The following is a 17,855-nucleotide window of genomic DNA, read 5'->3' on the forward strand; positions in this document are numbered from 1 at the left end:
TTTTTATAGCCATCAAAATTTGATTAATCTCTCCAATATGTTTTCAATATATGATATTCTTCGATATACGTTTCCATTGTATGATACATTGCAATATGTTTGATATATATCTACATATACATATCTATCCGTTACATTTCAAAATAAAAAAATTAAAACAAAATCAGAGTATATCTGTTGCAAAATTATTATGTTGAATATAATATGATATACCGGAAAATTATATGTTGAACGAAGAGCATATAAATTAACGCAATATTAATAATTAAAAATAATTAATATAACCTTTATCTACAGAGTTTTTGACAGAATTTATACGAGAATAAAAAATCGTATGCAATAAAATTATCCATAAGCGTTACTATAATTAGAATTAAAATATTAATTCAACAGGATTTTTGCACAGTCACGCATATCGTTCAACATGCTCTTTCAACGGACTCATTAACGATAAATATCGTGTAAGGTATTTCATGCGCGGATAACAATCGTCACGATTATAGTTTCATTATTTATGTTTGCTAGATACAGTGAAAATGGAAGAAGCCGTATCGACGCTACGTGACGGCAAACGCTGCATTTTTAACTGATCGCGCGACTATCCTTCGTATCCTTCCATTGTACGCGACGGAAGCTTGGACGAGCGTGTGAATAAAATGTAGGTCGTATAAATAATCAAAAACACCGTCGAAGTCGCATTCATGTTTCTTGTAAATTTAGCATGCAAGTTACTTTCACGTATCGAACGTGGACGTGTGATCAATTGTAGATTTGCAAGCACTCGATATATAATAAATTAAAAAATAATTTAACACTCACCGACACCGATGCGCAACAGCGGAGTTGTGAACTACGTTGATCTGTAAAATAAAATATATCCAAATTATTACAATGTCCAAATAAATTATATTTCAGAAAAATTATTGCGCACGCGTTAAATTTTTTCATTTTTTAAATGGATACCTATTGCAAGTAATTTTTAAAGAAGCTTTAATTATTATTTAAATAATCCAAATAAACGATTCAAACTAACGGTATACAATAAACATAAATAATACTGGAAATAACAAACAATATATGAAAAATAAATTACCTTACAGTTGCTCCGCCGTTGCCTGATGTCTCCCAGACCTCCTCCTCCTCTCAGGTTTTTTCGTTACACTCGCGAAAATATGGCTAATTACGATCGCGTGATATACTGATATCTTATACGGCACTCCCGATATAAATATTTAAATTACTACTAATGAACCGCGTATCACCGTTTTTCTTACTTTGTTCGGATCCTTCAGTCCACCGATTCAGGTATCTTCGTATTTGCAGATTGTAGAGAAATCACTGCGAAAAAAAGACAAATCACGATATAAGATAAATTCAAATCCAAGCATCAAGAGCTATTATCACTTTATAAACATTGCAATAAGCCAATTCTTCTGTCTATCCCGTTTCGATTTTTATTTTAAACGAGCAAAACACGCAAAGTATCTGCTTCAATAAACGGCCTCAATATGATACAAACCGTGCGATAATTAATTGACCGAGCGGATTGTTAATAGTTAAGGAAATGGTCGCGCTTGGTACTTGTTACGCTTTTTGAAAGATAATAACGCGATGGTACACGGAGCAGTTCGTGTCGCTGCCTACCTGGCCAAGTCTTGTATGAATGATAGAACGGTCTGCCTTGTCTACACGATAGCGTGTAGACCTTATGTACACAAATACGCTTTACGGCATAAGTAACAAACGCCGCGCTTGTGCTAGTGAGTTCGTCATCACGACGTAGTTTAATATAAAATCAATGCGCGCTGAATATCTGAATTATTAATTAAAACGATTGTTACAGTTAATATTCTCCGTCACTTTAATCATTCAATCCAGCGATTTGTACATTCCATATCTCTCAATCTGAACATAATCGATTAATTATGTTTAGGTTAGCGAACAATTTAAAGAGAGCAATCGTTATACACTAAATATATTACGAAGAAAGATTTACACTTAGATTCCTTATTATTTCAATTTTTACTTTAGACAAATAAATCACACATGATAAACTATTTCAATAAATACTTGTCTCAATCTACGAAGCGCGGCGAGTTAATTGCTAACGCGAGCTAGCAATCATAAAGTGTAATAATCGTGAGAAACGATAGTATTTGAAATTTTCCTAGCATTTTTCGCGATCGCATTTCGAAGATTAATAACGTCACAGTGGCCCGCATCACTACCTTTCTGCTCGAATTTAGCTGCAAGAATGATAATGCGATGATTTTGGGTACACAAATCGTGACGTACACGGTATGATGTTGTGTATGAAAACAGGTGCTAATGCACGAAATATTTAACGTATTACAAAATAAACATTAAATACTCTTTGTATTTTTTGCATTCCTAATTAATTTTGATAAATAAATTATTATCGCATATTAAATTTGGTGTATATTTGAAGAATAAAATATATCTCACTTTGATGGGAAAGGTACTTGCGCGAACTAATTTATTACTATCGTTTCGTGCTAAAATTTTGTTTTCAGCGAAAAACAATTCTGTAATTTTAATAAATCGAGCAAATTAAATTAAATCGTTGAAAAAATTGCACATTTGTTTTTCACTCTTTTTAGGACAAAGAGATTTAAAAAGATAATAACAATAAATTATAGTTTCTATTTTTTTATCACATAGGAAAAAAATTTATTTTTCAAGTTAAAATTTAATATTGATTTATTTGAGATCCAATAATCAATAATTCAAATTTTCATTTAACGAAAATACTAAATAACTTGCATGTAATAATTAAAAGTTATTAGCGATTAGCTTGTTAAACATTAACTGATCAATTTCGATCGCTAACAATTCGGAAACTGTTACAATTTCGACATTTTTATATTTTAATTTCAACTCTAATTAATTTCCAGAATATGTTATTAAAATATTGAACAACGATTATAAATGTCTATAAAAAAAATGTAAAATATTATTAATAATTGTTAATATAAATTGCAGGTGAGCTTATTAATAAATAAAAACTGACTATACTGAACAAGCTAGAGCTGATGTAACGAAGCTTTTACTCTGAGCTCAAGTTTAAATTCGCCACTGCGACGAATTGCAATCTGTATTTTCGACGAAACTGCGCGATAAACCGAACTGCAATTTCATGCATACGTCATCAGGAATGGTAGGAATCGTCGACAGTGAGCGTCACGTGCGACGTATGTCGATCGTCGCCGAAATACACGGAAATTCTCCCGTTGCTCCTAGACGCCTACGAATGGCTCGTGAATTCCAGCAGAGAAGCCGATGCCGGCATTTGGGAATTATATATCGATCGCTGATCGATCGATGATACCAATGAAAGCGATCGCACCAAACGGCTTGTTCTACGATATCAATCCAACGAAATTTAGCATTCCGATGTATAGTACAATTAGAATAGGTACTTACACGGAAACGTCTAATAGGATAGGAATTTTATGCTATGATTATGCATATTTTATGTAATACGACATTTGTTTAAATATACAAATTATTTATTAATGTATACAATATTTTATTAATCTGTGCTTATATTTTATTAGAATTTGCATATAAATCTATAATATAAAACTTTTAATTATGTGGCTCGCTAAAAAAAATTAAAGGTCTTTATTTATGCTCTTGTTAGCTTTTCCTCCGATTTATACATTTAATTAATTTCATTTTTAATAAAACTTCATTTTTAAATTATTGTATAAATAAACAATTTAAATAGTCAACTTCGGTTAATTAAGGTAAAATTATTAGTTTCAGTTTATTAATTGTAAATTAATCAGTGTAACATTCCCATAATGCCAAAAGTTTTGCGTTAAACACGAGATTGCACGCTTCATTGTCCACTTACTTTCTCAGATGACGATCGCACCTGATCGAGCGTATCAATTTTACAGCGAGTCATGGCTCTACTGAAGAACTCTGGGTGGACTTGATTGTGGCGCGAGAATCGATCGCGTGAAAAGATGAGGGGAAAATGAAAAATGATGGTTTCGACAGTCGAATTTTGTCTTTATACGCACGTTCGAATTTTCGGCTTTAAAAGCCGTTAAACGTCGGGAGGGGAAAAAGGAAGTCGCATCAATGATTCAATATTTACGCACAATGCCGATAAAATTGGTTTTAAGGGCCCCACCCGCGACAATAGGTCCGTTTTATAGAAAGGCCCCGAACATTTCCTCGCGCATATTTCTTGAGCCGACACCTTCGCACATGAAAAACCATTTGGAACTGCGTCACGGAACACACCGAATAACATGAGTCTTGCATTGCAATTTCGCGCTTCTTCTTTCTCGTGGCCTTAACTAATTGCGTGTAACAGATGTATTTTCGTGACAAAATGTGACGCAACGTTTATCGATTAACGATCCTGCTAGGATTCTTCGTGGGTGTTCTGATTTATACACCTAAGAGAATGTGAAGTAAACACTAACGATGACTAATATTGCGTATGAGAAAAGAATTAAGATTTTTTTTTACTAGGCACGATGCGCGATGTTCGTATGAATACGTTAAGTATGAAAGGGTTCGTTAGAATTTAATTATCGTGCATGCATAGAAGATGCCGGCACGTTATAAATTACCATTGACCCCTGCTAAGATTTTAATGATATTATTAGGAATTGGATTTTATTCTTCATAACGAGTCTGAGAAATATGACTATGCTGTAAAAATGTAGATATTTAATTTCGTACTTCAATATATATCGAGAAATATAATATTTAAAAAATAACTGTTTTGGTCATTAATTAATAAAGAGATATTAATGTATCTTTGCTTAAAAACAAATATAAAAACTAGATCCATTACGTTTTTTGCTATTTTATTTTTTTTATATTGTTTTACTTTAGTGTTATGAAATAAATCCATTTTTCTTAGCAACAGAATTTATGGCATAACTACGTATCTATATATGTATATACATATATTTATGTATCTATGTGCGTATCATTTAAATTTTCTCGATATACTTATATATTGATTGGATTACGTATCCGCTTATATGAATAAATAGTGCAATTAGTACGATTTAATAATCATAAAATTAAAATCTGTGATTTAATAAACTTTAATTAATTTTAATTATTATATAATTGCATTTATATGTTTAATTATATGTTAATTAATTCGAATAATTATATAAACTCTAGATTTCACAATTATAATTCACTGTTCTCTTCAGAAATACGCATTTTTATTATATTGATATTACTAATTACGATAAAATACTTCTCGGTATCGTGCATCGGGAGTGTGTACATGTTAAATTACCAGCATTTTAATAATACTTAACGGTAATACATAAATAATTTATTTATTTAAATCATGGCAATGCGTCATAACGTCAGCGTACCTTTTTGCATATCGGGATATTCCGTATGTCAACGTGAAATGTTATGAGTTTTGCAGACGGAAATTTTTATGCGCTTAGCATCTAAATTTTATCGACGGCTTACGAGTATATGTCTCGTTCTGTCGGAGAAAACTCATAAAGCAACATTTGGCAGCCCCGTTGTCCATCGCACGCTCTTCAAAGATGCACTCGCATCGTAAACGGAGATACGACCGGGTGGCGACGTGACCCTCACGAGAGATATGCGACGTAACTCTTGCCGCATGCATGCATGCATGCACGCACGCACGCACGCACGTATTATGTCGCGGTTATCACACTGCCGCATGTTTCACCTATTCTCATTTTTTCCTATATTATTTTTTTTTCCTTTCTTCTTCGAGGCGCAAATGGATTTTATGTCGCGGGTTCGTTGAACCGCCCGCGCCGCCGCCGCCGGACGCGATATACTTGATCGTTAAAATAGGAAATACCCGGCGACCATGCAACATAATGAAGACCGCGCGTTATATACTCTCTTTCTGTCTCTTTTTTCCTTTGTTAGAGTATTACGTGACACGTGGCGAATGTCCGCGATATTCACACGCGAGATACGAAATGCAGAGACTCGCGAAACGGATTAGATCGAAGATACGCGGATAATCGCTCCTCGAAACGGGACTGTTTTCACGGACTGTCTCAGATCCAATTGTACCAACGACTTTGATTGATTCTTTGAGACTCGTTGCTTTATTTCGTTGCATCGACATTGTGTACACGTGGATTTAATACTCTAAACTTTCTCTCATTTAATGTAATCGTTGTGATAAGATCTAAAGCAGTAAAGTCATTTTATACAATTAATGCATTTTTGTGTAATTTGTCTCTAGAGACTTTTCTCGTATTTTCTCTCAAACTTACGTGTTAAACTAAAACATAATTTATTTTGTTCTTTGCTTACATTGTTAAGCAACTTATGCATTGTTATTTCTATGAATAATGCATTAAAATATAATTTGATTATCTACCAATTAATTTGAAATAATTATTGTTGCCTTTTTACAGATTTACAGTTAAATTAGTGCAATCAATCCTTAATCCTTATTACAGGTTCATTATTTAAAGAATAACTTATCGTTACATTTATTATTAACGTAACATATTTTCCTTAATTTTCTATGAACGAAATTACATTATATACAAATGAGCGTGTTTTCAACATGTTTTAGTAATAAAAAATAAGAATTAGCGTCAGATATATCATTTATTCGACTTTCTATTATATAAAAATGAATCTATTGCTCTCGGTTGTTTTGAAAATAGAAATTTCTGACAAGTTCATAAATTTTTAATGCAAAAAGAAAAAATATGTAATAACATGTTTTTTAAAGAACGTGAAATCGTATTAATCCACATGAAATTAACACTACGCTTTTCGAGATTTTTTATTTCTTAACCCTTAAATGCGTAATTTTTTTTACAGAATTCTGATCTGAGTATCTTTAAAACAAATGACGACCTTCTGGATCTTCCAGAAGGGAAAGAAGGGCCAAAAAAGATCCTTTACAGGTGCGTGTTTTCAGTTCCTCTTCATAAGATAAGAGAGATTACATGGAGCATCGAAAAGTCGCTTTGCATATATGCAAAGCTGCGCATTTAAGGGTTAAATTTCTGTTAGCGGGATTTACTCACCGGTATCGTATCACCGCTTGCTGTCGCAACACTGACACACTCCCGCCGATTAGTCCTAAAACAATGTATTCAGTGTTATTTTTCTCTCTCTTTGTGCTGCGCAACGAAGATCGCGGAACGTAAAAATAGATACTCACCTGCATCACTATTATATATCCTTCTTGCCAATCAATTCATCGTCGCCGAATTTCGTTCCTTTCCTGATTCGCTTCCATTCGGCGGGCGTTGTTTCATTCACTGATACGAATCGACTGGAAGATGATTTTCAATTCTATTTCTAATCGTAATTTTCTACTTCTAATTTCTAATTAATTCTAATTCTAATCGTAAAACTATGATTAATTACACGCAGCGTAATGCAGCGATGCAGCGCAGCCTGCGCAGCGTTGTCCGCCATTTGCCAATGCGAAATCCCTGGGAAAGCTCGATTTCGCCGTGCGTTCCGTAAAGCCTATTCTACAATGAACGCAAAACGCTAGTCGCAACGTTGTCGCGACAGCTAATCAGAAGTGTCAATGGCATCCATTGTAGAATAGGCTTAAGACATCTAATTGCGATCGCGCGATTTGTCGAACACGCTAAATGCTTTCCGATTCCTGTGCCGCGCCGGCGATATTCTTTCGGACGGATAAAAGACGGATATAGATTCGATCCGATACTTTCGATTTAATCCTTCAACTGACTTTTGCTGCGAACGAGTAAAATTCCGTGACGCCCGCCGCGTCGTCCCCGCGAATAACTTCACGCCGAGGCATGAACGAACGTTTCTTTACTGCGCGGCGTAAATTCTTACTTGTAATCGTTTCACCGTGTGTCTCTCAACGCCCAAGCCCAAATCAACGCGTTTGTCATCTCCGATGATTGTATGACGCTCATGAAGCTCGCTTTCGACGGCGGAAAATGCGATCCGGCGTTCCTGAGTTCCTGGACGTTTCTCGAGCGCAACTCGGAAGTAACCGAAGCAACGACGGAAGCATCCGAATCGTTACGAGTACGAGGTAGCCCGACGCGACGTGATTGCGCGGCAAATCGCGATTTGAGTATCGCGGAGAAATACAGCTAATCATTTCACGTTATAATTGGCGTACGATGATCTCGTCGAAACTCACGATGCGCGTGATTTTCGGCAAACACGGGTTGAAATTACCGTAAAAACAACCCTGGCGGATGTGTGCCGTGCACGAAACATTAATTAAGCTCATTTGCGCGTTGTACACATTATGTACGTACGTCAATTCCATTGCACGAACGCTAATTATGTCACAACTGTCGTTGAGACTTATTCCGGATTTTGTCGAGATGATAAGTAACTCGCGTACAAATCTGAGAAAAAATGATTTGTAAAAGTAGGACGATAAATATCTTTATAAGAATTTAATATATGTATATTATGTATATGTGCCACTTAATTATCGGAATATTTCATATCGCGAATCGAAGATCGAAATGCTGCAGCGGGCAAGAAAAATAGAGGAGATCGAAATTTCACGGAGAGACGGGATAGACGTATGCCGGCTTCTGATTGGTCGAGAGAATCGCGGATAACGCTTATACACCTGTTCGTTGACACCCTCTATGTACGACGAGATTCGTGACACAGACGAAGAGCGCCCGATCCCGTGTGCGATATCGAGGGTACGGAGTAGAAAACTGCAATGAACAAGTCGGCTCCGCCGTAAGTCGAGGGAAGCGATGTTTTTTGTCAGGTATGACGCGACGCGGGCCGCGCGATTGATGTAAACAACTCGCTGGCTAGGAATTTATACGTTTTTTTGCCTCCCCTACGTAACGCGGCTGGGGAGGGGGAGGGGAAGCGTCGCGCGCGCTACGCACTACGCACTACGCAGAACATAATCAGCCGCGAAACCGTGAGTATGTTCTCGTCCTCACTCTTCGGTAACGCTCGAGATTGTTCCTACACCAGCTTTCGCCTCGCATTAGAACAAAACTGTGTAAAATCTGTATTCCGTGTTAGATCTGCGACGGTTACGTATGTACATATGTCGGAAATGATTTCAAAGATCGTGGAAAATATTTATGGAAGAGAATGATGATTTCTTACAACAGTTATCTAGCTACGATTTTCTCTGATTTGTTTGAATTAAAATCGCGAAAATTTCAAATTAACTTGGCTACTCCGTAGAACATATAAGTATTAAAATCGCGTGATTTATTTAAGGCGATAAAAATCTATTGTATTTCTGTCAAATTTAAAAGTGTTCATTTTAATTATATATATTCTCAATATTCTGTTCGAGATTTTATAATAATTATATCCTCAGAGTCGAGAGAAGTATTAATATCTAATATTAATTCTATACAAATCCAGTCAAAAACGTAACTTCGATATCAGCCCCATTTTCATGATACTCGAGTGTGATCGTGGATCGCGCGACGAATCATGATTTCATGATTGCGACATCTAGGTGATTTATATTTCACGTCGGTCGATCGCGAGCGCGAGACACCGTGTCAACGTCTTTCGAGGCAACTCGCGTCTCGCGTCTCTCTGCTCTCGTTCGGTCAAGACGAAGCGTCGTGTGCGAAAAGTCGTCGCGAGTGCCGAAATATTTCGGGCGACGCGTTAATCAAGACGTACGCGATAGCAATTGACTGGATTCGCGGTCGATGGTCGCGCAATGGAACGCATTATTCGTCCGTCCGTCCGTTCATCGCGTACGACGTGAAGTTGCCTTCGCGTACCCTACCGCGGACGGCGCGGCGGAATCTCTCGTCGCTCCACGACTCCGTACTCCGTGCGATAGTTGAGTAAATTGCGTCGCGTCGCGAGAATTGCCGGCACGGAGATTGCCGGCGCGCGTTTTACTCGTCCCAAAGTGAGTTTCGCGCACGAGGAAGTATACCGGGGAGTGCCGAACCCAGTGCCGCACGGTCAGCGTGCATCGCGGCGTGCGGGTTAATAACGAGACGCTATCTCGCGAGATGAGGTTCGCGCGGGACGTTCTTGGTTAGGTGGTACGTGCGGTGGAATTCGTCCATGTCTGTGTTTCATTTCGAAATCGGCTCGTTTGAGAATTGAGAATCGCGAGGGTGGATCTTGGCCGGCCAATGAATTTACGCCGCTTTGAGCAATACGGAGCAGCGATATAATACGGAGCAATACGGAGCTCCTCTTGCGCTATTCGAGGCTCTGCTGTCTACCGTGCCGTATGGGCAATCTGCCGACGAAAGGTTTGTTAGACGGTGTGCGAACTTCAAGTAAACGCGGTTAATCGTATTATTTGTCAATTGTACGATAAATTATTTCACGAATTAATTATGGGCATGTGCGTGCTAATTAAAATATATATAGATAATATTTGCACATGTTATAATTGACTGATATACATATATTTAGTAATTGGTTTTTGTGTGTGCGTTCAAAAGTAATAAATAACAGTTTTCTATATATTTCTGGCAACGATCGCGATCATCTTATTCCGTATTAGCCGTGCTTGTAGTTATTATAATAGTAGTGGATTTTAAATATTGTACGTTAGAAACTAGAATATTTTTGTGGTTGATATCGTGATTGTAATGTTTATAAGAGGTGGTTGATCGAAATATGAAGCAGTTGATATAGTGATCATGATATCTTTATTGGTCAAGATCATTATTTGTAATTGTTTGTAATTATTTGTAATTGATTAATTATTTTAAATCAGTCATTATAGATTGGAAATGAGAAATAGCTGTAATTAATATTGTGATTGTTATATATGTTTTTAATGTTTTTATAGAGGTTGATTTAATCGAAATAAAAAGTGATCACGATATGTTCTTCATTAGCCAGGATCGCTGCTTGTAGTTGTCGGATCAATTATTATAAATTAATTATTGTAGATTATAAACGGAAAATGGCTAAAGTTATAGTACTGTAACTGTTCAAAAGATTGCGCATAATTTAACCAAAATACGAAATAGTGATTATGATATATTCTTCGTTAGCCAGGATCACTGCTTGTAATTGTCAGATTAATTATTATAAATCAGTTATTGCAAATTAGAAATGGAACATTGTTGTAGTTAATGTAGTGTTTATTGTAGTCGTTACGTTTATAAAATTATTATTATTATGTGCATGAATTAATCAAAACGTACAGTGACAACTGGCAGTAATCGCGATCATTTTCTAAATTAGCCGCGATCATTGCTAGCAATTACAACATGTAGTTGTTCAGAATAGAAGCGCGGAATTATAATTAATTTCGTGAAACATTTGCGGGAGTTAATTATTTAGTATTCAAATTACAATTTTACACTGGCAAATTTTAACATTTTGAGGTATATCTATAAGCACGGGTATACGTAATGAGAAGTTCATTGGCGGGCTAAAATCGTATTCTTATTTTCGAAGAGAGCTGTTATCGTAACGCGTAACAGACATGTACGGTTGTAATTAATCTGAATTGCGATATGCGATCAGTGACGACGTGATAAAATGCGTGTGCGTATTCGTGCGTATCGTAATCGTATCCGTTTTTCATGCGTCGCCGTCGCGTGTTAAATTATGCGTGTATCGGAGCATCGTACAATGTCAGTTAATACGATCGTAATGAGACGTGCAGTGATATATATACTTTTGTATCTGTGAGTGACTGAATGTTTTATACGGCAATGACATAATCAGCAAGGAGGATTATCTCTCTACACGCAACGGCTGGTGAGTAACTTTATTCAATATTTTTTTAATTAAAATATTTTATTACTTATTATATATAATACTTATTTATCATTTATTAATACTATATGATACGCTGTATATAATGATTGAATTTGGAGAGTATCGCGCTTCGGCCGAATTATATAAGCGTTTTAATTTTAGTTTAATATGATGAAGATCGTTTTTCGACCGATTAAAATTTTCTTAACTTATCTTTTTCTCCTTTGATTTGTATTCAATAAACTTTATAAGTTATTTAAGAATAACATAAAGTGAATCGTGTTTTATGCCATATTTAAACTAAACTCTTTGGTTTTCGTAAAATATAAATAAAACAAAATATGGTTCTTTACAGAAACATTTGTGACTGTGTTGCTTGGCAGTGCTGTGGGTAAGTCATTTCTCGTATTTGTACAGTTTGTAAATATGTAAATATTGACTGGAGTTTCGCATATATCGATCAATATATGCCATTACGAGGTATATTAAGCTGTCTAAGCCAAATTATTAGAACACACTAAATTATGCATGGAATTAATTAGCTAATTATTTGTTATTTTTTACTTTTAAAAGTAATTTTTTTACTCCAACTGTTAAAAAGTTACGAAGGGCTAGATAGCTTAAGATTAAGCTATCACGCCATTGTAAAAAAATGCATATAAGTTAAAGCGAAGGATTAATAATACCAAAATTATTTGCTACTTTTTTTTGCTATTTTTTGCTTTCAAAAGTAATTTTTTTGTTCCAGTTTTTAAGATATCAAAAACAAAATGCGGCGGTCAAGAGTAAAGCGCATTAAAGAATTTAGTTTTTCGCATTATTAGCATTAGAAGTTCCTTAAATTATTTGCTCAAGATATCCAGGTCCCGAATTTTTTGCTCGCAAAATAAGTTCAAAAAATTTACTAAGTTATAGTAACTTGGTAAAATACTATAACTTGGTAAATTTTTTAAATTTATTTTGCGAGCAAAAAATTCGGGACCCGGACGTCTTGAGAGCAAATAATTTAAGGAACATTCTGATATGCTAAAAAAATTACTTTTAAAAGCAAAAAATAGCAAATAATTAACAAATTAATTCCATATATAATTTATTGTGTTTTGATGATTTGGCTTAGATAGCTTAATATAGCTAGCTGCCATTATGACAGTTGCATTGAAATAGCAGTCTCTCGAAATAATGTTGTAATTATAATTATATTTTTACTCAATTTTTTACGAAATTATTTATAAGTTAAAATTATAAATTTATTAAAACCTACTCTATATGGAGATAGATATTATTATTATATTTGGCCCGTCGCGATTACGAGATACATAAAATTTTTACGAAGGGTGCCGCAGGCTCGTATTATCGGGTCCTATTTTCGGTACGGTCCGCGTTTCGAATAATCGAGCACCGGGATAACGAGAAATCGATACGACGTGATACCACTTATCCCTTGAAATTCATAAATTCCAGCCGCGGATTAGCCTTCCATCGTTTTGGAGACAACATGCGTAAAAAAATATTAAGTCTTCTTGATTTTATACTTAACAAATATTTCACGTATATAAATGTTATTATGTCTCTGCAACTGTAATTATAAGGTATGAAGAGAATATAAAACAAAGCTTCCTCTATGAGGAAGCAAAACAGGTAGATGATTACATAAAACTATTATTCTGAAATTACTTTATCGACAAACTTCTCAGCTTAATAAAACCAATGCAATAATTTGATATCGATATGCTATAAATTTACGGAACATTCAGATATATACAGATATGCGCTTGAACGTACAAACTTTAATTCGAGGAAAAAGGAGTTAATTTCGCACTCGTGAAAAACGCGAATTGTGGGCAGGACAAAGCAATAACGGTAATCCTTTGATCTTTCAATTCCGCTGGCGCCTTATCAGCGGCGAGATGAACCGAGAAAACGGGAAAGAGATGGCGGTCGGATTACTCTAGGGAGACGGTAAGAATATTTCAGCCCACGATTCCGCGTTGCGGGTTACGCGCGTGACGTTAATTCGGCTTTCAAGCTATTATCCGCGTTACGACTGCACGCCGAAACGGGCTCTGTGACATCGTCGTAATATCTCCCCGTGCATTTGTAATCTCAATTTCGCGATCGTAACCCTGGCGATGTATATGGGGATTCGTGTACTTTGAAATTGAAGTATTTGTTACGAGGTAGGAGTCATTTCCGCAACGTGATTGGTGCTTCTCAAGACGATGCACGAAATTACAATTGCAATAAAATATTTATTACATTACTGATATAAGATAAGTTAAAACGAGCATACTGGTAGTAAAGACTAATAAAATGAAAATTGTGCTAATATAATGTGAAACTTTAAAATACATACTATAATACTATTTATTCATTCATCGCATTTCTCAATATGTATTATGTATACCTATACATTATATATCAAATATAGGTATTCTACTTTATATTCATGATAATAATGAGAATAATTTGATACAAAATGCACGAAGTCTTAATTTAATTACTTTAATTATTATATCAAATAGATATTCTATTTTATATTCATGATAATGTTGAGAATAATTTGATACAAGATTCATGCAATCTTATTTTAATTATCTTAATTATTACCAATTTAAGTGATTTATAATATTTTGGAAATTTGTTTGTGCATGAATTATTTATTTCTCGAAAAAGAATATTTAATAACAATTTTAAATCTAGGATTTAATTTGTGCTAAAATTATATATAATTCCTGTTAAATGCCTTTACATTGTAGTATTAACTCGTTATATGAATTTCATTTTTATAAAAATGTGGTCATAATATAAGAATTAAAAAAATATTATTAAGAGGTTTTACAACTTTCAATATATTTATATATTCGTGAATTTTAAAGCTTTTTGGTAATAAAATCTCTTTCTGACGCATGTACGTTATGAGGACTTACAAACGTTTAAAGGATTTATCTAAAATCCCCTAACGTTCTTAGAAAGCTCGTAATTCATTTTATTCGCGTTACCAGTGCTTCGTTGAACTCAAAGAACCATCTCGGAGTGTGGTCGGCAAACTAGTCAGACAGTAAGAATCAATGCTCGTAAATTCGGATGGTTTATCGCGGCGAATGGTTGGCCATAATTCACGTGGCCTAAGTCGGTGGGTTGGAATGACGTAACAGGATGTCCTATCATACTGCCGTTTTCCAGGAATATTGAGTCATGGTATATACGATGACGGATAGTGATAGCGAATAAATTTGGACAGGATAGTATCACTTGAAGTGATTAATAACGAATTGTCATAGAATTTAAATTTCTTCTAATCAGAATCAGAATTCAAGTTTGACTGTAATGAGTACGAGTTAATTAAATTATCATAATATCATTTTTAATTAATGAAACGCATACCTTTTATTGCCTAACAATGTGAAAGCGAACAATCTGTTACTAATGGTTAATGGAGTTTTCCTGAAGTCTTATTCTATCGTAAAATATAATAGTGGGTTGAAAGTCTCGTCAGGTACGGAGGATCAATGGATAAGAACTTGGAAAGGGATCGAGCGCTCGAACTCGGGCTATCGTGCCTCGAAATTATTTGGTTTGGTTGCTTTTGTTATCCTATCGCAACTATATACAAACGTTTTAGTAAAGTGAGCGGATACACACACTGTAGCTACATCACTGAACGTGGTCATGTATACCTGCGGCGAATGGTTGGTTTGGTTCCTAGGAGTTAATTCATGCCTCCTGCTAGCTGGACCAGCTGGCGCGATAGGTCGCTCTTTGTAACAATTCCGACGTTTTCCGGCAACACCCGGCCGCGGCATAAGGTTAATGGAAATTTCTAAGAGAGCGAACTATTGGCTCGTCGAAACACGACGGAGCTTTCAATAAATAATCAGCACCTTTATGCCTCACAAAGTGCCCATTAATATGTCATTATTTCGCGTAATCGCGTGTTTAATAGTAAATTCGTTTTCGGATTGCTTTTGCGGCCTGAATAGAGATTGCTTTTTATCAGAGTTCTCTTTTGCGAACTTTTAAGAAAAATTAGCGAACATTTTACGAAGCTGTATGTATCCAATCAATATAAATTTAATTAACGCGATTGCGATTTTATTACTATACATAATTATTGAAAGAATAATTTATTTCCGATGAAAGTAAAGAAAAAAATATTTTTACGATTGGAAAATCAGTAATGTGAGAGACATTAAACATATTATATCACATAATTAATAACTTCGTAATTTGAAATTAGAGTTAAAGTGTGAGAATTAAAAAAGTGTGTATTTATCGCAAATGTAATTATCATTCTGAAGTTTTTTGAGCCTTTTTGCACGTATATGTTTGAGGTACGAAGAAATATTTTTCGTATATTTTTTTATATCCTTCGGGTAGATTTTAAATATAGAAATAGGAGTTTTGTGTAACGGATGGTTCAAATAGTTTCTCAGAAACGGTCGAGGTAATTAATAGGGGGATGTGTCAGATGCGAACGCGATCGAAAAAAAACTTAATTGGAAAAGGTTTTACAGAAGGTAGTATTTGAAAAGATATTCGCACGATTTAACGCACAAACGCGTGGAATTTGACATGTAAGTAAATCATTTCTACGTATATTGTGAAGAGATAATTATCTGAACTGACAAGCTAATCATCTTGAAATCGTCTAAATGGATTTTGAACTAAAATCACGCAATGCTAGGTCTGTTATTGAATGTTTCGTGTTTCCAAGATAGATCTTAAACGATAGACATGCCAATTTAAATGTCGGAAATAAATTATATCTTTAACTTCTAACATCGCATTTAGTTAAAAACAGAAAATAAAAATACTGAGATTGTCAAGGATTTGTTAACTTCTTCTATTGAAATTAATATTTTATTAATCTATTTATGAAAGTATATTATTTGTCTGTGTGTCTTTTTTGTTTGATGAAGCAAAATTTATATATAGATTTGTTTGATAAAGCGCTATTTTTATATAGATAAAGGAGATAGATAGATAGATAGATAGATAGATAGATAGATAGATAGAGAGAGAGAGAGAGAGAGAAAAAGAGAGAAATTTTTAATTATCTGATATTTGTAAAATGATAGAAAGTAAGCTTACGTTAAAAAATGTAAGTTCTGCTATAAAACTCGTCACAGAGGAATATAAAATGTATTATTATGTACGATTGAAATAATAATACGTTAGAGCATATACACACACATTAGTCTTATACCAAAAAATTAATATTTTTCTTTAATTTATTTAAAAATGAATAATGAGCTTTTAGTAATCTGCAATGTCAGAGGTTTCCGTATACTTTCTACTTTCCTAATGCCTAAATTAAAACCTTGGAAATCAACCTTCTGTCACATCAAGGATCGGTCCGAGCTTAGTGGTCCGTAAAAATAGCGAGAATCATGTTAAGTAATCCATCATTTTGACATGTCGGACCACACACTCAAAATACGACACATTTTGCCTCAAATTTTTTGCCTCAATTTATTTTCTTTATTTTTTTTAAGTCAAATATATAGTTAAGAAAATCTATTTTGATTTTTGAGAATACTAGATTCAAATTAATTTCTTCTTTTTTTACTTTTTTTTTCTGCATGAAAATCGTGTTGGTAGCCAAATTGCCTCGTCTTAATTCTGCCGATCATAGTCTTCGATCAGACCTTCTGTGACAGAAATTCCATCAGAAATTACCTAACGCAGAGCAGTACGTGGCTGTCGAATCTGCTGCGGCGCCAGCTGAGAGACGTCTTATCAAACATGCAGGCGAGACGGAATTTTCTACGAACGACAACGTGTTTCACCGAAACAGAGGGAGAGCTTTCGGGGAGGGGAGGGGTGAGAGATTATCGAGTCTCTCACGGAAACGAGACCGTCCGTCGGGGATCGTGAAAATCCCTCGCGCGAGATTTGTCATCCTTTATACGACCGCCAGCGCGCTCGTGTCAAAGGAGTGACGCACACGGAAAGCTTTGTCAGAAATACGGACCCTCCACTTACCTACCTACGTACCCCTACGTACACGCGCGCATATTATCCGGCTGTTTGCATAGGTATATGGCCATAGTCGTCGTTCTGGAGATGGTGGCAATATTTGCGCGGTCCTGACAGGAAGACAATGAGACTTGACCCGACACGCGATATACAACCAT

The 17,855-nt window shown here is 35.1% G+C and overlaps 1 protein-coding gene and 1 long non-coding RNA gene across 2 annotated transcripts in view; one reads left to right on the forward strand and one right to left on the reverse strand.

Moving 5' to 3' along the window:
* Nucleotides 1–820: 820 nt before the first annotated feature.
* On the reverse strand, nt 821–7,113 carry LOC112457296. Its single transcript, XR_003041086.1, has 3 exons — nt 7,056–7,113; nt 1,094–1,338; nt 821–860 (listed from the first exon to the last, which is right to left on the reverse strand). It is a non-coding gene; the product is annotated as an uncharacterized LOC112457296 (long non-coding RNA).
* Nucleotides 7,114–9,675: 2,562 nt separating this feature from the next.
* Nucleotides 9,676–17,855, forward strand: part of LOC112457317 (MOXD1 homolog 2) — a 253,527-nt gene continuing 245,347 nt past the window's right edge. Inside the window, exons 1-3 of the mRNA XM_025020288.1 lie at nt 9,676–10,247; nt 11,413–11,718; nt 12,074–12,109. The gene's annotated coding sequence lies outside the window, so the exon portion shown is untranslated. The remainder of the gene's footprint in view (nt 10,248–11,412; nt 11,719–12,073; nt 12,110–17,855) is intronic.

This window comes from Temnothorax curvispinosus, unplaced genomic scaffold (assembly GCF_003070985.1).
Source record: "Temnothorax curvispinosus isolate PA1 unplaced genomic scaffold, ASM307098v1 QBEX01007734.1, whole genome shotgun sequence".
NCBI classification, from domain to species: domain Eukaryota; kingdom Metazoa; phylum Arthropoda; class Insecta; order Hymenoptera; family Formicidae; genus Temnothorax; species Temnothorax curvispinosus.